Source organism: Lycorma delicatula, chromosome 9 (genome assembly GCF_047948215.1).
Source record: "Lycorma delicatula isolate Av1 chromosome 9, ASM4794821v1, whole genome shotgun sequence".
Classification (NCBI taxonomy): Eukaryota; Metazoa; Arthropoda; class Insecta; order Hemiptera; family Fulgoridae; genus Lycorma; species Lycorma delicatula.
The window spans coordinates 39,346,874-39,369,141 of record NC_134463.1 but is presented as its reverse complement, the minus strand read 5'-3'; the positions used below and the strand labels follow the sequence as shown (position 1 = coordinate 39,369,141).

Here is a 22,268-nt window from a genome sequence, read left to right as displayed (position 1 = left end):
TTTGGATTGAGTTCTTGAAACGTTGACATCTGTTAAAACTCCAATATTCAAAACTTTGACCGAAAGCTAAGTTTTTGTTACAGCAATGTTGCTGCAGCAGCAATAAAGCTTTAGCCAGGAAAGTATTAAAAATGCTTTAAATATTCTTAATATATCACACAAGTAGTTTATCACGAAATAAGAAAAACAAATTATAACCTGGTAGTTTGATTGTCTCAAACTAAAGATTTTACATTAAAATTTACTAAAAAAATGTGTTATGTTTAAATCGATTTAATCAAAAATTGTAATTCAGTAACATCCACATCATGAATGAAATACAAGTACACGCTGGGGAAGTCATAACTCAAACTATTTTTAATATAATTATATTATATTTTTTAATGGAAAATTATCTTTACAGACGATTAGAAAATATTTTTCTTATTGATAATTATTGCTTGGCTGATTACAGCGCAATAATGTACAGCCGCGATGTTATTTTGATATTCGTTGTAATATGGCGAATAATAAAAATAACGTTTTCTAGTACACTCCCCCTAGACGGCAAAAAGAGATAGTTAGCAGCAGGAAAAGGAGGGGAAACAGCAACAGCATAAAGCCAAAGAACCGTAAAAGAATGGGTTAAAGTAACTCTTCATGAAGAAATAAGACATTGCGGAGCCGGTCATAGACAAGCTGAGTACTTTAAATCTTTATTTACTTTCTACAATCTTCTCTTCAAAGAATTTTTGAATATTTAAAAAAAAATTATATTCAAAGAAGTCAAACTTCAACAGATGCTCTAGTGAAAATATATCCCATCCCCATAAGATGGTTGTTCGATGAGGCAGGCTGGATGAGCTTCAATCCAAATAAAAACTGGAATCATCGAAAACTATGTCGATGGAATAACTAATGTTATATTTGACTCGGCATAATTCTCATATATCCACTCAGCATATATTCTCACAACATCCGAGAAATCCAAGATGTCACCCGTTTCGTGGTGGAATAATGAAATTAGTTAAGCGATAAAAAGGAAGAAAAAAGCATACAACGCTTCCCAAAAAAGTCCGATATTATGTAATTTAATTGCCTTTAAAAAAACACAATGTGTATGTAAAAAGATTTATTAGATAAAAAACAAAAAAAAAATCACAAAGCAAAACCATACGGGCAACTATATGTAATCCATTAAAGTACGAGGGGCAGACGTTAGAAAGAAAGTGAGGGCCATCATCTGCGGGGTAGACATTTCACCCTCATATCTTGCCTTCAATCCGAAGACGATGTAACAGATTCCACAAACGAAACTGCTGAACTATTATCCAATCGATTCGAAGGAGCCAGTTGTTAAGATAAATTCTTTCACCGCTTCAACATAATTATCTAAAATATTTTACGGTAATTCAACGAAGTTAATCCTACATTAAGGAGAAGGGAAAGGGAATGCACATAGAACACTGCAAAATTACAACTTTGAGAACAGAAAATCAACTAATCTTAAATCTGTAACTAAAATACAACGACACAAATTCAGAGATAAACATATCTTTACTTCAGGATTGTGGGTTATCGTTTATAAATTTTCACTAATAAGTATTTTGAAGTCAAATCGATTACTTTTTTAAATAAAAATCTAAACGTTATAGTTATATTTTTAAATTTTACTATACTATTATACTACAAACATACACTCAGAAACATTAATGAAATAAAATTCAGATAAAAATGAATCTTTTTAACGGTTTAACTATTCCAACAGAGCCAGGAGACGGCAGTGCGAGGTCACGAACGTGTGTGTCTAAATACTCATTGCAAGAGGGTCGCATAAAAAACAACACACACAGACACCACGTACTCGATATATGCTATAAACAAATACGCACGAAGCAATATGTAACTAACTGAAAGTTCACCCGCTTTAGGTTATTCTGGGAATGGCAAATAGTGACGCCATAGTTATTCAGTCATCACTTCCCTACTAATCATCATTCCGTTCCGTTCAACTATCTCCTCACCGTTACAACGTATTAAGCGTAAAAAAGAGATAAAACAAATTATATAATGGGTATATCAAGTCGACAAATAAGGAATTAAAAACAACAAAAAATTAGAGATTTTTTTGATTATTAACTGCATTCTTTACGGTTAACTAGTTTTCGGTGATAGCTATATATTTAGTAAAAGTTGAAATGGGAATTTATTTAGAACGAAATCACTGCGATTCAATTAATAAAACAAACAAGTGTTTTTTGATCGCTTTTTGCAGTTCTACGTCTACCAAATTTATTTTTTGTTTGTGAATGTTTCTAACAGTTATCAATTTTTCACTCTTAAAAACAGATCTTTTTCACGATGGAAAACGCCTAACGTTTTCACGAGAATTCAGACGATCTCTAATGAAACTGGTACATCGATTTATTGCTTTAGAAAATCTATCATCGATTGTATTACTAAAAGGATGCGCATTTCCATCAGTACAGCATGGTAAGAGAAGGCGAGACACCCTTGTTTTTTCTACTACGCCCGGTACGTATACTTCATTGTTTTTTAATACGGTTATGCTTTGTTCGAAGGTTGATCTGTGTTCAGTCGTATCCGAATCGTCATAACTACTGCGTTCGAAAGCAATCCGATATAGGCGAAGAAAACTGTAAAACTGAATATCCGTTCACAAGTATAACAAACATCCCTGGCCGGGCCAAGAGAAAATAAGAATTTCTTCTTATGTTCACTTATTAAAGATTCGCATATAATATTTAACCTGTTTTCAATCACAACTTTTCACTAAATAACGAAAACTAAAAAATTACATTTTGTTTTAAATAAGAACTTATTACATCATACATTTGAATAAACGATTTTACAGATCGGTAAACAAAATCAATATTACAAAAACAAATTGAGCGTCAGAATATATACCCTATATACCCGCCACTGCACGCTTGTAACACGCGTTCGGTTAATGTATAAACTTGCTCTGCAATATTAAAGCACAAAAAGATTATTCGCAGCAAAATACTTCTACTACATCGCTATGTATTATGTAAAGTAATAAAGTAATGGACCTCTGCCAATATAAAAGTAACGTAGTCGATAGTTTATATTAAAAGAACAAAAACGTACAGCTTTATATAACTGCGTACATACGTAAATCCCATAAAACTATATTTTACATAAATATATGAAAATATTATTGTAATCATAACGGGTCTTGCGTGTTGTACTCGATCAAAGTTCACTGTAACAATAAGAATTATCAAATGAAAAGATAATTAATAAACAAATACAATAAACTTCGCAAATAAGAGATAAGAAAATAAAAATATAGCTGTTTTACATTTATGTGGAAGCAAAAAAATACATAAAATTCTTTAATTAACCGTACAAGGCATTATTTCTGATCATAGCATCAGACCATGAATTTTACGACAAAAAAGGCCATCACGATCTTAAAAAAACAAATACTTGTAACCGTATCAACATAGAAATACGTTCATAATAAATTAGTCCAGTGAAAACACAAGTTAAAGAGGTGTAAATAAATCCTCGTACCTCTGAAAATAATGTAAATGGTTATATTAAAAAAATATCCAAACCGCATCCATCACTACTACAACGAATCTTTTACAAAATACTTCAGTAACTACTCTAATTTAATATCATTTTAATTGGATACTAAGATGTTCAGTGCGTGCAGTTTTCCACTATGATAACGTAGTCGCTACAGGATAAAAAAATTAGAAGCTAAATTCTTATAAAAACATTTATAATAAAATAACCAGTATCTCTTATACGGATGAAATTAACACGATTATGGAAGGTTAGTTAATATTATCTGTAATCACCGCAATGAATGGAAGAAAATTTCCTGCGTTTTAACGATTTTATTTAAATAATTTCGTCGTTGAAAACTGTAAAGGAACTAATTTTGTCAAAGAAAAAAGACTTGTCGGGCGAGAGATGTACAAAAATATACGTTATTTATTAATTGTTCTTCCGATGAAATTTCGAATAGAATGAAAAATAAGCAAGCAAATGGGAGAAAACGTTTTAACCGTGGAGCTCTCACACGAAATAAAGTTATAAGCAGTAGCGGTTCGCGTATAGGCACTGTGGAACTGCAGCACCCCGAATTTCCACTTGATAATATCGATAACATTTAATATAATCAGTCCTGTTTTCTTTAATTCTTCCTTTATACTTGTACAATATATAGTCCTTAGCCTTAATGTCAACATCCCCTGTTGATGAAAAAAATACAAAAACCTTTGTATGGAACTGTGCGCTTCACAATTCCAGCAGTATGGTGTTTGGCTGTTGTGTGTATGAGCACATAGGAAGCTGCGCGCGAGGCTGCAAGAAAGAAAGAAACAGAGAGGGGAGGAGAGAGAGCACTGCCACTCCCGCAGTGTCGACCCTGGCGTGCTGGTGGAAGGTAGTTTTTTTTTTTACTCCGTGTGTGTTGCGCGTAAGTGTACCGGTTTCTTGAATGTGATAAAGTGTAAAAATAGATTATTATCTTACTTCCAGCTATTTGATTAATTTTTTTCGGTCCTTTTATTTTACAGAAAAATTTATCCGTGGCTTGAAAAGGCCCGGAAAAAGATTTTCTGGAGCAGCAACCCCACTAATTTCAGCTACCGCCGATACTGGTTATAAACACGTAATACTTTAACTGTATAAAAAAAATTATTAAAAACTGTTTTTGGATCAAGACAGGAAGCCGTCCGGATGTTATTTTTGCAATTCTATTTACAGCCAATAAAATAAGCGTATAATGATTTTCCAGTCAAAATGAACCGATACGAATTTTAATGTAAATACAAAATTTTTATTTATTTATGTATACCAGGTTACAGCGAAACACTACCGTGACATGATGTCAACAGTACTCTGCAGAGATGCCAAGGCGTCTGTAAATGTGTAATCTTGAACAGTCTAAGGCCGACCACTCCTGAGACATGTGTTTAATTGAAACCCAACCAACAAAGAACACCGGTATCCACGGTCTAGCATTTATATAAAAGCAAACCGACTTTACGAGGGCTCGAACCTTAGGATTCTTGACTTCAAAATCAGCTGATTTTGCGATGACAAGTAATTAATAAAAATAAGCCGTTTTAGATTTGTTTTCGTAATAAGGTTCCGTATCTCTTGATAATTTTAAATGGCTGGCAAACAAACTAAAAAGGATCCTTGCCTCATGCGGTATCCACCATGAAAAATAGTGAAGCATGGTCGCCAACTACACTTGAATGTGTTTTCGCAGACGTATTGTGTATGTTTTATATACGGTTTTGAAAGCTAAGAAAAAAACATCGAACTTACAGAGAAGTTGATGAATTAACGTTCAATTACGCACGGGTGAACGTAGTGAATGACACTACGGTGGAAGAAATAAATTGTTAACACTATATTTTTAGTCTCGCCCGCTCTTACTGCTAGCACACTCCGTACGTGCATTATTACACTTAACGCTAGAAGTAGACACATTTCGTAAATACGTTGCTTTACTTACCTACCGCTCTTAGCAGCAAGTAAGCAGAACATTATGGGAACGATAAAAAGAACGGCTTCGTTCGACACACAAGCAAGGTGATATAACGCAGAACTGTTACAGAAGATATATTATAGAAGGTGCGAAGCGAGCATTTTGATCGTTATAGATTAACTCTTTTCTAACATACGATGGAGGTTTCCACCAGTTGGAAATTTCTGTACCATTCTTAGCTGAAATTACACAGGAACCTAATAATAGTATTAAATGTTAAAGAACAATTAAGTGCAAAAAGTCATAAATTTACCATCAAATGCAAGGGCTTTGTAATAAATAAATAAATAAATTTATATATAAACCCCTTAACTGCGCTCTAGAACATATAATGAGAGAACGGAGAAAATTAAATCAGGAAAGAATAAAATGGAACAAAAATTAAAGTAAACTGCCTGGGGTTTCGTAGACGACCTATCCCTCCTCTCAAACAACAAAAGAGAAGCTACAACTTGCTGAAAAAATAAGTTTGAAAATATAATAAGTAAAAAACTAAAATTATGGTCGGGCATCCACTATGCATTAATCATGTAAATGTAAACGGAAAAAAAGTGTAACTAGTGGGAAAATTGAAATACTTGGGATATACCATAACACATAACATCAATGAGAAAATAAACTGGCAAAAAAAAAAAAACAGAGAAACTTAAAAAATCATTAATAACTACCCAAAACATATACAATAAAAAATGCCTATCGACAAAAACTAAAATCAGACATTATTAAACAAAAATTCTTCCAGAAATCAGCGAGACTCTCTTCGGACCATACAAAATTGGAGAAGTAGAAAGGATCGAAAAGAAAGATAGTCAGAAAATGCATAAACAAGAAAAACATAGTAGAAGGACAGTGGAGGATAATCCCAAATAAAGAAGTATATGAAATAATAATAACCCCACTAACAAATTTCTCTAGGAAAAAAAGAATTTTAATTCATGGGGCACCTACTTAGAGCAGAGAACATCAGACTTTCAAACCAAATAATTAACTTATACTGGGAAAGAATAACAAAGCCGAAATGGATAACGGAAGTCCGAAAAGATATGGAAGAGTTAAGGATCTCCAAAGAAGATCTAATCACAAAATCTGAAAAATACAACAAACTAATTAACTAATATGATAACATTTGAGCCTAAAATCAAAAAGAAATCCAACAGGGTGTATTCAGACGAGGACAGGCGCCAAAGATCAGAACGCCTCAAAATGATGTGGGCAAAAAAAAGAAGCAAGAATAAAACAACTCACACGATTCGGAAATAAGAAGAATCGATTACAAAATGGACTGGCCCAGAAATTGAACTAAAGTGATCCTATGAGGTCGTAAAAGCAAAAAAAAAATAACCCCTTTTACAGACACCGTGTTTCTATCGCGAAATTATGTCATATGGCCAGATTATATGAGGCCCAGATGAAATTAGGTCTACTCGAAATAGTGACAATATTTTCTGCTGAAATATAATTTTAAATGAAGAAAACAATCCGTAAAAATAATGAGGAAAAAAGAAAATCTTCAAACGATATATAAACAAGGTTTATGCGTACTTGCTTCCCTAATCCATTATGAACATGTAGACCTACGTGTAATTTTCAAGTAAATTAGCATTTTACACAAACCTTAAATGCTGAAGAACGAAGAATAATTTTTGTAGCAGAAAATAATATGAGCAAAACCATCATGCTTTAACTTTATGACCTATTCAAATCCTGCTTGTTTATGTTTTTAAGTGCAATTTACGTCATTCTAATGAAAGTTGTGAAATAATTTAATACTTAAAAATACGCCAAGGTTATAGTTAAATAATTGTGAAGTATAAATAAAGCTACAATGTAGTTTGCACATTAAAAAGGTTACCTTACAACCTTCAATGGAATTTAAAGGAAAAAAAACATACGTCAATCTATTTAAGTGGAACGCTGATTATATTGTAGATTATACCGTAGCATTGTTGACCACCGTCTAAACAGGTCTCAGATAACGTAATTAAACATGAATAATATTACTATTATCTACGGTTCTCATTATAGCTGTTCGGTTCAAAATTCATTAATATTCAACAATAATTTTTAAAATAAAAATTAACTTCAACTTGGCAGGTTGTGTTTGTTAAAGATCTCTTGAATGGAAAGACAAAAAATCGAAAGCAAAGTTTAATTTATTACAGCCACACCAGAAATACGTAAAATTAATTAAAAGCGGAGTCTTCATCCAGTTTAGCGTTTGCGAAATCTCTTCGTTAATTCAGTGACAAAACTCAACCCATAAATATACACGAAAATCGAACAATTTTTTACAAATAACTTTTATTTTTTTGTATCAAGCTCTGAACTATACTACAAGGAAACTATGGTAATCAGTCAAAAAATTGGGTATGGGTTTTTGCATTTCTCGACGCTTATGACCCGGAGACCCAAAAAAACAAAAAGGTGGGGGGGGGGAATGTTCGCACGTTTGCGTGTTTGAAGCTTAGTAACTTTTGACTGGATGAACCGATTTTGATGAAATTTTGTACAAAGACTCGAGTAAGTGGTGAAAATTGTTATACAATTTTGGGGGTCAATATCTGTAGGGAGGGGGTGTTGGTGGGAGGTCAATTTTCTCAAAATTTTGCAACTTTACATTAAGCTCAATTAAGTGGGTAAATGCTGGCTAGGGTAGCTCCTTTTTTTATCCGTGAAGCACAAAAACTGACGTGTTCTAAACGATATATACTTATTATATATTATGATTATTATAATAATCTATACTTATTATCTACAGTACCTATTTATTAAAATCTACCAATTTTAATAAAGGTTCATTTATTAATTACTTATCGATTTATTTATAAAAAATAAATCAAATATTTTTTACAATAAGTGTATTTCTTTTAATATTACTTTTGTATAATATTACAGAGAATTTTAATATTCAGATGTTCCATAGTATTCAATTTTTTTTTTAATATAAATTTCGAAGCGGTATGTCGGACGCGGCAGTCTGATTATACTGTAGCAAAATTTTCCAATACTTTTAGTATTTTACAGCAGCTACGTAGGGCTGAAACAATAAGGAACTCTTTTTAAAAATAGTTTGCTAAACAATGGTGAACGCTTAATAAAAATAAAACGTTTGAAAGTAATTTATACGAGTTAAAAGTTTATGAAAAAAGAAACAAATAAATTTTAATGAAATTTTAAAATGTTGTAACTTACTCCATAGCCACTCTTAGTACAGTCGAAGAAAGTTTTAAAAACGCTTTAATTTTGCGCTAATAAATTTATCTACAATCGATACTGTGACAGATATTCAACAAATTTTTAACAGGATTTCCAATCAGAAAAAAAAATTTTCATTGTTATATAATCTAACTTTTGCACTTTGAAGCCTTTGAACTAATTCTTTTTGGGCTTTATTGTTTAAAACTTTCATAAAAATAATGCATGTACTTTTTCTTATATTTTTTTTATAGATTAAATAATGTAAAATTCTCCTTTAAAGAATTTCTTATACTTTATTTGAATAATGTCACTATAACTATACTAATAATACTAAGGTCAAACGCGCGCGCCACTAAGTGGCAGCGGTCACTTAGTGACCGCGAGTGAACGCGTACATTGCCGGTGTGACCAACCGAAATTTTGTGGCCAAAATTTGAGACAATGCGCACGCCAGACGGCCAGTATGCGATCAGAGAGTGAGTGACCTATTTAGTTTTGTATGCATACATATGTAAAATTTATTAACTGTAATTTTATCGCGTAATTTAACGAAAAAGTACAACATTTTTTTTCAAATTCATTTTTTCTCTTGAATTTTTTTTTAACACATTGATATAACATTAGAAATTGATTTCGATACAGAAAAATCCATTTCTCTAATGTTAAAGAAATAACAAGTTTATGGAATCTGTCTTCCGATGAATATTCCAGCAAAAATTTTCTATGAGCAAACGCAATGATGTGTTTTGTACAATTCTTGTGAAATTGAAATTTTTTTTTTTCATGTACGCAATCGCAAAAAAAAAAATTATAAAACATGCCTTTTGTAAAACATCGTAAAATGGGATGAATCCAATAATGTTTTTCTTTACCGTTTCAAGCGATGGTTAATACACACAGCTGCAGCTATCTCAGTAACATCCATCTTGAGATTGGAAGACCGAGGCGCGGCCACCACCTTGCTGGCCGCTTGTTCGGCCGCACAGTGCGCGTTTGCCCTAAAACGGCTTCTTAGATCTTTGTTCGGTGGAACTAAGTATTACTCGAGTAGTCTGAAAAAATTTACATTTTTCTTACGTTTATATTTAACGCATGTGATAACTTCAATAAAAAATAAGTCATCTATCCCCAAAAAATAACATTCCCTTTTAACACGCCAGATAACAGAACCGACTATTTTGATTACGCGTATGTTTGGCCAACAAAAAAATACTTTATCGCCTCCCATTTTTAACAATTAAGTCAACAAGAATCTGATCAAGTTATGTAAAATTATATTACAAAAGGTTTCTTTTAAAGACAATACTATTCTCTATCAATTACAATTAATAATGGGTTGTCATTTTAAGGACTTCGGTAAATAAATATCAATTAATCCTTTAAAAATAGTTTTCTTCCGATTTTACTTACATTTTTACGGTCAATCACGCAATTTGTTATACACAGTCAACACTTTTATTCATTAATTTGAACAATGCATACACACCCTCTTCTATTTTATTCATGAATACAGTTCTTAGTAAAATCACCCAGATCAAGATTTATCAACGATTTTCCTTCGCCTTTTAAACAAGCGCAACATTTTTTTTGTTCACCGTACCATAGCAAACTACTGTTCCGGACGTGATCTATATAATATATAAATGCGAAAGTTCTGGTGGTTCTGTCCATTTACATCGATAGAACCAACCGACCGAATACAAAATTTTCAGGATACATTCGTATAATCCCAGGGGAAGGTTTTAAATTAAAGATCGAGGCTCTAGCCACTTTGGGGGTGAAGTTGTGATTTCTTCCTCTTGGACGACAACCTAATAGTTTTTGATTTGGTTTTTTGACGTATAAATAATAGACTAACACACATTGACCCAAATTGACTATAACACATCGATTTTCAGCTCTCTACCTTGACCCCTTCCGGAGATATATTCTAGAGCATGATTCTCAACATTTTTAGTTCCACGATCTCCAAAATATAAAAAAAAATATATATACAATGAATAAACCGCAAACCCCAACCCAATGAAACAGAGAAACTTAAAATTTAACTGCGTTGATAACAACGGGAATGAACATGCATATTTGAAGTGTACAAATATGAGCGCGATTTACATGTTATGACTTGATGTGTACGTGTTCCTTGTAATTTGGTCTGCTTGCATAATATTCGCTGTGAAAGCATCATGTTCGAACATGCATATCATACGTAGTGCTCTCAGCAGTATGAAAAGAGGCGTAAGGGATTGCAAACGTCAGTTTAGTTTCTAATGTGAAGCGTGCGTATGGTGACTTTATTTAAGTTTAAAAAACGAAGTTTCATTGAAAACATGGCAAGAAAACGTGCGAAGCAAGCTTGTCTAGTGAATGTATAAAACTGCGTTTTGATCACACTTATGTATTTATTAAAAAAACAAAAAAAAAGCCTTCCAAAATAAAAGGTTCGTAAATATCTTTAATAAGACACGTACATCATTACCATTATCGTAATATTGAATTTAAAAACAAGGGTAATCATGATTTTGGATGAGGTTTAACTGCTTGAGGGGAGCCGAATAAGAACCTAAATTCTAGTACGAAAACGCACCAAATAAAGCAGGAGATAAGAATATAACAGCAGAATCTCCGTTACTTTACTCACATTTTTCACATGAAGAAAATTCGCTTAAAACTTTTCAAATTACTTTGGTTTTTTAAAAACTAAGTTAGCATCGAAGGGTATCCATACATTACAACGGTTCTGTTAACAGAGCTGATTATAAGTTGCCGAACAAAAAATTATATTTTAGATTATCGCTAATTACATGTTATTCCCGAACCTACGTTTGGTCCGATAGAAACTATCCTTATAGCCACGATTAATTTTTTGTTACGGCTAATAACTTTTTATTAAACTTTTCTTTGATCCTCGAATATTTATCCTTTTTACAGACTTAGTTTGTTGAAAATTTCGTTAACGGTAAACGCACAAAATCCACCTCTCTTATGTCGGCAAAATTTACTTAACCCGAAAAAAAGAACCGAATTAAAAATTAAGTAATGAAACAAAAACTTTCAATTAACTGTAAAAAATGATTAAACGGGGTACATTTTATCGATGTTCACAAGATATTGTTACCAATAATTATTATGAACGACATACATTCTTTATTTATTTTCCTAAGGTTAAAGTATGACGTAAAAATAACGCAAAACCGGTTATAATACTAGTGTAACACAATCCGACATGAATATGCTCGATGTTATAAACATTAAATGAAATGTTTTAATGATATAAACTTATATAAAGCGCAAAATAGGAGCTACTATATAATATATGCTATACACACAAGGTATCTCGCAATACTCACACGGATCTTATATTACAAGGTTAATCAAAATTAGTATTGAAAAATGTCTACGAAAAAATAACTTAAAAAAAAAAAAAAATGATCGATGCCGACTTCAAAAATAAATTATATATATATATATATATATATACCTTAAAAGTGAAAAAGCGACCTACAGTCTCGCTGAAAAATTGCTAGACTTTCTATATTGGCTCGAACACAAGTATTTTAAATATAGATACATTAATGCTTATTTAAAAATGAAACAAATAGCAAGATTTTTAACACAATTTTATATGCTACACCTAAAATCTTTTTACTTTGAAATCAAGTTTAAATAAAAATTTGAACGCGATTTATTCACACAATTGCAACGCACCTATCAATTCAAAAATAAATTTATATATATATATATATAAAATTCTTATAAAACATTAAACTTATTAACATTCGAGTCGCACAATAATTACTAGAAAAAATGACCCGCAGGTTTGCGACATTTAAAGATCGTTCGAGTGTCCGATGCCGAGAAGTCCAGAGCGAAAAAAATGACAGCTTTTTCAAAGAAGAATACACATTTCAAAGTGATCAATACTACGTTTTAATTTTTCAGTCGACCAAGCTTTTCTAAAAAAAAAACAAAGAACCCATCGTCGTTTTGCTACTTCGATCGTTCCTTCACGAGACGAATCGTTATCAAAAACTAAAAAAATATAAACGATTCTTGATTTAAAATTAACAGAAAAAGCATATCAAAATTTTACGTCAGACTCTAAAACGTTCGGGATCGCTTTATCGGAATACAGTCAAACCGCTGAACGGTTGGCCTTGTAATTTATTTTTTAAAGCATTCTATACCTAGTTCCTATAATCGATTCGATTCACTTTACGAGCTACCAAGTTATAAACTAACAGCGTGGCGTTGTAATATGCTGTCTCGAAATATACGAGTAGAAATTAGATATATGTTTTGATGTTTTCATTTGGCGCCGACTGAATCGAGTTATTTACCAATTTTTTTCTGTTTAGCATTCGGAACCACCGTTAAGGTATTACGTTAGAGGAAGAATGAGGATGACAAGTATGAATGTAAATGAAGTGTAGTCTTGCAGACTCGTTCGACCGTTCCTGAGATGTGTGGTTAAATGAAACCTCAACTACCAAAGAACAACGGTATCATCCACCATCTAGTATTCAAATCCGCATAAAAGTAACTGACTGCCTTTGCTAGAGTTTGTACCTTAGAATTTTCGACTTCGAAATCAGCTGATTTGCGATGACGAATTCACCACTAGACCAACCTGGTGGGTATTTAGGAATTAATTACAGAGCAGTTATATTTAAAATTATATCCCTGTTGATAAATACACGATAAACGGTAAAATATTATATAAGTTTTTATCTCCTCCTCCCTAGGAACGTAGAACTTGAAAAATATGGGATCGAATACATCAGGTTTTTACTTTTAAGGCCTTTGAAGGAAAAGGATCGCAAAATCTCTTGGACAACAAATGTTTTTCTTTTAATTTTTTTCCAGAAAGTAAAACAAACTTATTAAAAGATTAGTTCCGAATCTGAACAAGTAATTCTTTACTGGTGTGGGCTACGGAGGACATGGATATCTGAAATTTTTTTCCTTTTGTTTTCTTTGTTCTTAACGTATAATATATTTCTAAAAAGAACAAGTTGTATACCAATTACAGCCTTTTTTTAAACTAAATAAAATATGAACACAAGGATATTTTGAAACTCTTCTTCTACGTATTAGAAATATTTTTCTGAAGGTAGGGGGCACATTTTGATAAAACTGTTAGAATATCTCAATAATCCATTTTTGTTTGGGGAGCAGTGATTATAGGTCTGAGCGAGCCTGACACCTTGACTACTCCTAAGACGCGTGGTTAATTGAAACCCAACCACCAAAGAACACCGGTATCCACGATCTAGTATTCAAATCCGAATAAAAGTTAACTACCTTTATTAGGATTTGAACCTGACAACTTCGACTTCGAATCAGCTGATTTACGACGACGAGTTTACCACTAGACCAACCCGGTGGGTTAATTGCGTATTTTAATTTTATCATGGTAAAATATATTTTGAAAAAGAAACTAGTATGTTGTATTAACACAATATTTCAAGTGCTTAATTGTCGGTGCTGGAGATTTAGACATCATCGGACCATAAAATTCTTTATTTTCTTGGATACGTATACGCTTTCTTTTCTGAAGAAAAAAAAATGGTTTTAAATATCGATATTTTTGTTTTTTGTTATTTAAGAAAAACTAATTGATTGGTTCGTTTAGGAGGAAGGTGGTCCATCATTCAACCACAACCAATAAAGTTGATCACAAAAATGATATTCATCCTTCGATAAAAGTTGAAACCGTTCAAGGCAAGGGGTGGGATATCAAAAACTAACTTTTTACTTTTTTTTAACTTTTTTTTTTATATTTAACTTAAATTTTAAAAAAGCATTCTGATATCCATATTTCAATAAAATCTTCTTCTTTAATTTTATTTTAAATTAATTTGTATTATTTTATTTTAATTCAGGAGCGCTGCAAATTAAAGCGGCTTATCGGTTCAAGGAAGCCTAATCATTGTGTAATTTTTTCCTAATAAAAAAAATTATATATATATATATATAAACTAGAATTCACATAACCTTATATATCATATTATATAAAGGGGGAATGAATTAGCCTGTTATATTATAGGGGGCAGGACACTTTTCAGGACAAAAGGCGTGAACTACTTCTCCTTCTGAATATTTTGCTGAACCTTATATATAAAAAAAAGTAGGATATATATCCCTTATACATCTCATGCTATTATGTAAAGGGAGATGTAGGGGCCACGTGTCTTTTGATGACAAAAAAGGCGTGAACTTTTTCTTTTTCACGAGTTAATATTTTTCTGATGGTAAAACGAAATTTGAAAAATACTTCAAATTTTCTAAGTTAGCGGAGCCGGTTGGGGACAGGAAAGTACAGTAGCGAACAAATTAATCCGAACAAGGGGAATTTTTGTTCTGTTGTAGGGAATTTTCATTCTGTGGCAGACTGCTTGCTGTTTAGTGTTTCAGGTCAGGTTGTCAGTTCATATACGAACAGAATTAGTGGTTTATGTGCTTTTATAATTCATTATCAATTAGTTTTTGGTGACCTTGTCAGTTTCTCGTTAATACACGAAGCGGTCAAAAATTGTGCTCTGCCCCAACACACACAAATGACTCGAAGACAGATTTCCAGTGAGTGCAGTGTGGGGTTAGGTACACTAAATGAAATCGTGAAAAGGTTTAGGGAAACAGGTTCTGTCTCTCCAAAGAGAATAGGAAAATATGGACGGAAAAAGAAAACCACGTCTACGCAGCATCGATTACTAATAAGAAAAAGCAAATTAATCCACGACTGTCGGCTGTTGACCTTAATACGGACTTGGTGGGATTAATGTTTCTGATATGACAGTTCGTAAAAGATGGCAGTGGGATTGACAGTGAAAAGGATTGCTTGGAAGCCTAAAAAGAAGCAGTTACTGACTGACAGGTATGAAGACAAAAAGACTTCAACGGGCAAAGGAACATAAAGAATGGACTATTGAGAAATGGAAAAAAGTTATTTTTTCAGACGAGACTCATTTCTTTGTCCAAGGAAGAGAGTAGCCTACATTCTTAAGTCAGCAGATGAGAAGAATACTACGCCAGCACACCTGCAACAAGCTCCCAAATACTCAGCCAAAAAGATGTTTTACACATGAGGACTATGGGTACTTATGCCTGTGGATAAGATGATGAAATCCGACCAATACATTAACATATGCCACAGAAAAACAGTCCCACTTATGCAGAAGAACCCAGAACTCAATTTACAACAGGACCTTGCACCATATCATAAGTCAAAGAAAGCAAAAGAGTTCTTCAAAAACCAAAAAAGTTGAGTGCTCTCGCGGCCAGGGAATTCCCCCCGACCATACTAAAAGAAGATTTGGGAAAATGAACTCTAATACAAAAATTGACCTTATTAGGTCAGTGATACAGGTTTGGTTTCGAGATGAAGAAATCAAAAAATCATTGTTCTACCTTAGTGGAATCAATGCCAAAGAGGATTAACGAGATAATTAAAAACAAAGGAAAACACAAGCTATTACATGAATAAGTTCGATTAAACATCTTTAAATATCTATTAAACATCTTTTAAACAACTATTAAACATCTTTTAAACAACTATTAAACATCTTTTCTTTTATAACTAAAATTTTCTGTTAAAAATACTGTGGTAGTTTTATTACGGATGTATTTTTCAAAACGGATTTTCGAACATCGCAATGATTCAAATTTTTGCTGAAACTCAAGATTGAAAAAGTTAGGTCCGTGGAAGGGGGGCAGTGTAGAATCTTTTCTACCGGCGTGAATGTATTCTTTTGGTCCTTTAATTATACTCTAAATTCCACAGTTCCCACTATTCTACCGTTAGATATCTCCCTGGCACAGGCCTCGAACTCTGAAGATACAGAACGTTGCACCCGTATATTACTGTATCTAACTTACAAGCAGCATAACTTCCGAAACCTTTTGTTTTAGGGATGAAAAAGCGGACAGGTGATAATGATCAACAAAATATCCTATTACAAATGATTTCCAAAATTTTCGTCGTTATGTAATAAAATATAATATACAGCAGCTTTGTGACGAATATGAAAAAAAGATTTGTAATGCAGTAAGAATGAATAACAAGAAAGTTTTTTTTAATTAGAATCTATAGAAAAATGTATGTAAACTAAGTTTAAAAGCCTTCGTAGCAGAAAATTATCTTATTCATTTAGAAAAAAAGAACCTTTTTCTTAGTAATGGGATAAAAAAGAATCGAATACGTTAGTGGACAACCGGAACAACAATACTCATAAATAGAATTCTTACTGCTCCCTCAGTTTTACGGTTCACTTACTGCCCCTTTTTTCAATGCAAGATGATTACTGTATAAGGAATAATGAATAACATATTCATTATTTCACACAATACAGTATAGTTAAAATCTCTTAGTTTGCGTCTACAGAAATAACATAACTTCTTAAAACAGAAAAAAGGAATAAAATTACTAATAATTTTTCGCAATTAAACATAATTTTTTTTTTTTTACAAAAATATAATCAGATGGAAAGAAAGCAGAATAAAATTACTGTTCATTGATTGACCGCAGATACAATCAATAAAAATTAGATACTTTATCAAACTGTATTAAAAAAAAACAGGAATATGGACTACTTTACGCAAAATTAATTATGTAAATTAACATGAAACATAGAAAAAAACAAAAAAAAAAAATATCATTACTGAATTAAATAAACTGTTTGTCCACTTTCTGAATGTAATTTTATATTAATATACATGGGTAAATTTAAGAAAATTTCAAACTGCTGAAAAAATGATAGAAAGGATTTTAACATCATGCCAGAATAAGTTAACAATTACAATACATTCATGCAATTAAATCATATTATTGTACAAAAATAATTACAAAACGTAATTACTTTCTACTACGGTGAATTATAACAAAAACAGATATTTAAAAGAGAAAACTTTTATGAAACCCTTCCGCCTTCTTTTTTTTAAAACCGGATTTTTCCCGATAAAATAGTATTAGCAACAGTTATTAGAGGTATCTATGACGAAAGTTTTTGAAAGTAAAACAACGAATAAACGTTTTTAAAACTAATCACTGCAGACTATGCGGTCGGTAAAACAAGAACGACGAGTGTCTTCGTTTAGATATCTGGTGATTTCAGGGTTGAATGAAGAAAAATATTAAAGAAAACAGTAAACTGTACGAATCGCTAAACGTAATTAAATTTCACGAGTTAGTTTAAAATCTAAGAAATAAAAAAGATTCTTTATTTGTTTACAATAAAGATGATGTTGAAAACTTTGAATACAGAGAAGAAATACGGACTACGTTTTTACAGAGGTTTTTACGTTCCTGTCATTTAAGATCAAGATTTAGATATTTACTCCCTCTTCAAGACTACGTAATTAAAAATGAATTACACATAATGGACAAAGGAATTTTGCATTTCTGAAAGGTTCAATATTATAGTTGTGGGGTGTCGGCCGAAGTCGCAAATATCATACCTTTAGATGTCAATACTGCAGGTCGTTAACAAAGCTCAAGCGACTGAAAAGGAGGGTGGATCGCTTTCTACAGTTAAAATGTGTTTTTTTTCTATGTTAAATAGCGACACTTATGTAAACCGAAGCCTTTAACACCGATGGTTTCCGCAATCATTTTGAAGAATAGCTGACATTATTCTGTTTCGTTGACTTTATTAGCCTCAAATCATGCTGTTTCTGAACAACGTTAAAAAAATTATAAGAAGCAGTGCTCAGATGGAAAAACTACGCAATCCTCAGCGAGGTAGTTGTATTTTAGTAAAAAATAGTCAAACGTCGGCCGACGAAATTGTGGAAAGCCGCTTCTGTAAATTAAATATAATAAAGGTTCGTGGGTATAATTCCTTGCGGAAACCAGTTTTAAAAAATGACGTAAATCATCAGAAACTCTTCAAATTTTATTTATAAAATATCTTCCTTCCAAACTGGAATAGAGAATATAATATGGAATACATAAAAAGAGACGATGCTTCGATATGTACGAGTTAAACTGTATCAAATATTCAAACCGCATCAGGGAGACGTTTCTGTTTGGCCTCCGGAACCACCGTAAGGTGTTACTTCAGAGGATGATGTACGAATGTAAAGAATGAAGTACAGAATCTACTTCATTCATTTAGAAGTGTAGTCTTGTACAGACTCAGGTCAACCGTTCCTGAGATGTGTGGTTAGTTGAAACCCAACCACAAAAGAACACCGGTATCCACGATCTAGTATTCAAATCCGTATAAAAGTAACTGCTTTTACTAGTTTGAACCTCGAAATCAGCTGATTTGTGATGAGTTCACCACTAGACCAACCCGATGGGTCAACTGGTGACCCATTAGGAAGACTGTAGAACGGAATTTATTTTCTTCAAAATCATCGGTACTCGTGTAAGGCGATGGCTTAACACGCTTCGTGGCAAGAAAAGTTTCCGCAGTATTTTTTATAACAGAGGAAATCGACAAGTAGGACGGTAGGGGGTTCTTTATCGGATTCGAGTCAATTATTTAGGTTAACTTTCGATGTCTAATTAGGTAACCGCAAGTATGGGCGATATAATCGCGGTTTAACCCGTCGCTACGTCATGATGTATAGGCGTGGATTAAAATATATAACAAAATAATCGATCGTTTTCTGACCGGTTCGACTTTATACAAACTGGATTCACAAGTAGGAAATATTTTTTAGCCCGTGACCAAGTTTTATTGTTTTGACGCACTACGTAGTTTTGTGCGACAAATGAATTTGAAACGATTCAATTAAAACCTAAACAAAAAATTATTATTACTTAATTCCTTATCAATAAAAAAAAAACCTAAAATTTCACAATATCACATAACTTCAACTACCTTATTAATAGAATGCTAATTAGACCGTTAAATACAACCTACGTGCAAAACCTTAGACACAAATTAATAATAATATATTATTCACAAGGCGTAATAAGTAATCGATAAGCCTGAAACGCATCATAAGACGTTAAATCCACATACAAATTGTATGATGATAAAATTACTCAGTATTGCCGAATGAATCTTAAAACCAGTCATAATAACATAATAAAACTTTAACATAGCAATATTGTTTAGGAAATACAGTCAACAGCACAGTACAAAGTTTTACAAAACACTAAAACAATGGAGCTTAACAAAGGGAAAACCCATAATAAATATCAATATCTTTTTACAAAATAAATGTAAAAAAAATTAAAAGGGCAGGCGATCAACTGGCAACGTAGTTTATTGATGCCCTTTTGCAAGGTGAAAGGGCAGATATCTCTATAGTAAATATCCAAAATGGCAGCTTTCGACTCGACTTCATTTTGGAGCAAACTCCATTTATAGATTTTCGAGTGGTTCCAGTAACTTATTTGTACATCCACATTCTTACATTTATACTAATCGTAAAATCTTTCATTATTTACTATTTACAACAATAATGATAATAAACGACGACGATGAAATGGACAGAAGAAAAACGGGTGCACTCAGAGCAAATGGAGCAAAACATGGAAAAAAGAAATATCAGCATAGTCCCCAGTAGGCCGCTTTGAAATTAAAAAAAAAAATCTTTGCGCTAGTATAAATGTAATAATAAAAGTTTAAAAAAAAAAGATAAAAAAATTGAACCCAGACTTCTCTCAATTATGCTACTGGATGTTTGCCATTCAGCTGCTACCGCTATTGTGACTGTTAAGATATACAAATAAGCTTAACCGCTCGAAAAAAACTTAAAACTAGGTAAATGGAGTTTATTCTAAACCGGAACCAAGTTGGAAACTATCATTCTGGATTTAAAGCTAGGACTCGGTCTTCTACCACCCAGCAAAAGAGCGTCAATAAACTCCGTTGAAATCAACGGCCTTTGTAATTCGGAGAAAAAACAATAATAAAAGAATCAGAGAGAGATTAGACTACTGGGCACTGCAGAAGTCATGCCGTATCAGTCGGAAACTCTATGACAAAAAATAAATAAAAAAAACTACTATTCGTAGGCGTTTCTTGCCGTAAAGTCGGCAACTCTACTGATAAAAAAATAAATAAAAAACTATTCGTAGCGTTTCTTTCCAAACGAAATTTTTAATTTTATTTTCACTTCAGAAGACTTGTATGCAGCCGGTCGCCGACTCACGACAAAGTCGTTAAATTAGAGAAACTTGGCGAAGAAACGTCCGTTTACATTACTTCTGTATGCAGCAGACATAGTATATCAGTAAAAGTATTTCATCGCTTTCTAATTTTAAAACACAAATTTCACTACAAGGGTTTTTTTGTATTTTATCCCAAATTTTTTGAAAAATTACTATTAATTTCAAAAAATTCACAAAACGCTTACGATAAACAAAACTGCGATTTAAGAAAGTAATTTCGAACACGGACAACAGAGAACGGTGCTGACTTCAAACACCTTTAAGAAAACCGAATCGTCACATCAAAATACGTATTATGTTAATTGTTAAAAAGTTTTATACAATATTATGTAAAAATATGTTTATATTGTTACAACACAATTTAAGAGTAAAAGATAATAGTGATATACAGTATATGTTTAAGACTATCTCTACTTCACTGCCGAAATGATTTTCTTTTCACGTGAAAACGCGCTGCTATTTGCGATTATCATTAAAAATTTAAACTTTCAACTTTTATATAGCAATAGGATAAAGATACGTACTATTAAGATTTATATTTTGTTGAAAAACCACAATTCAAGCTCACTATATATGATACCGAAAAACCCAGTCGACAACCAATGCACGGTAATGCAATTCATTATACGTTTATATAACCATTTTTTTTTTTTAAAATTCGGAATAAAGAATAGTGGGCCTACAATAACTAAAAAACAGAGGCTAAAAATTCATCGAAACAAACGAAAAACAAATTGGATGATACCATTTAATTAGATTAAATAACGATCTAAGTACTAACAAAATTGTAACAAAATATTATTTTTACACTATGCACAAAGATAATGTAAAAGTATTTGTTCGTGTAAATTAATAGCCTACGATAAACAATAGCAATTCATTATTTCACGTTAAAGACATTATGTTACACAACATTCATTAGGAATGTTAAAAAAAAAATAACACCGGCGACTGCAAGACAATTTCCCACAATTATTTTTATTATTATTACTAAGAAATAATGACAAAACAAATACTTGGAAATGAAATATTATCCCAAGGAAAAATATTTTTATGAAGGTCGTATATATAATTATTAAATAATATAATATTTTAAAACACTGTGCAAATAAAATTACGTAACTATGGAATATTTTTGAACCTAAATGAAAAATATCAAATCTAATAATAATTTTATAAACAATAGCGACCGAATTCTAAATTTTGAATAAAAATTTTAAATAACGTCTACCCACGGCCATTATATTAACTAAAAACCGTAGAAAAGCATTTTTAAAATCTTTTTTTAAAACTTTTATGAGTTTCTATCGACCACTTTTTGTGGAATGTCCCCGCCGCTTATTGCATACGAAGAGGGAGATGGATCACCAGTAAACGAGCATTAAACCCCAATAAAATTCCTAA

The 22,268-nt window shown here is 32.1% G+C and overlaps 1 protein-coding gene across 5 annotated transcripts in view; it reads right to left on the bottom strand.

Annotated features, from left to right (window-relative positions):
* Positions 1-22,268, bottom strand: part of step (cytohesin steppke) — a 107,669-nt gene that overhangs the window by 66,724 nt on the left and 18,677 nt on the right. Inside the window, exon 1 of one of the 5 annotated variants that reach the window (XM_075375569.1) lies at positions 2,908-2,979. The exons of the other annotated variants lie outside the window; for them this stretch is intronic. The gene's annotated coding sequence lies outside the window, so the exon portion shown is untranslated. Of the gene's footprint in view, positions 1-2,907; positions 2,980-22,268 lie in introns of those variants that run through there. 5 annotated transcript variants of the gene reach the window in all.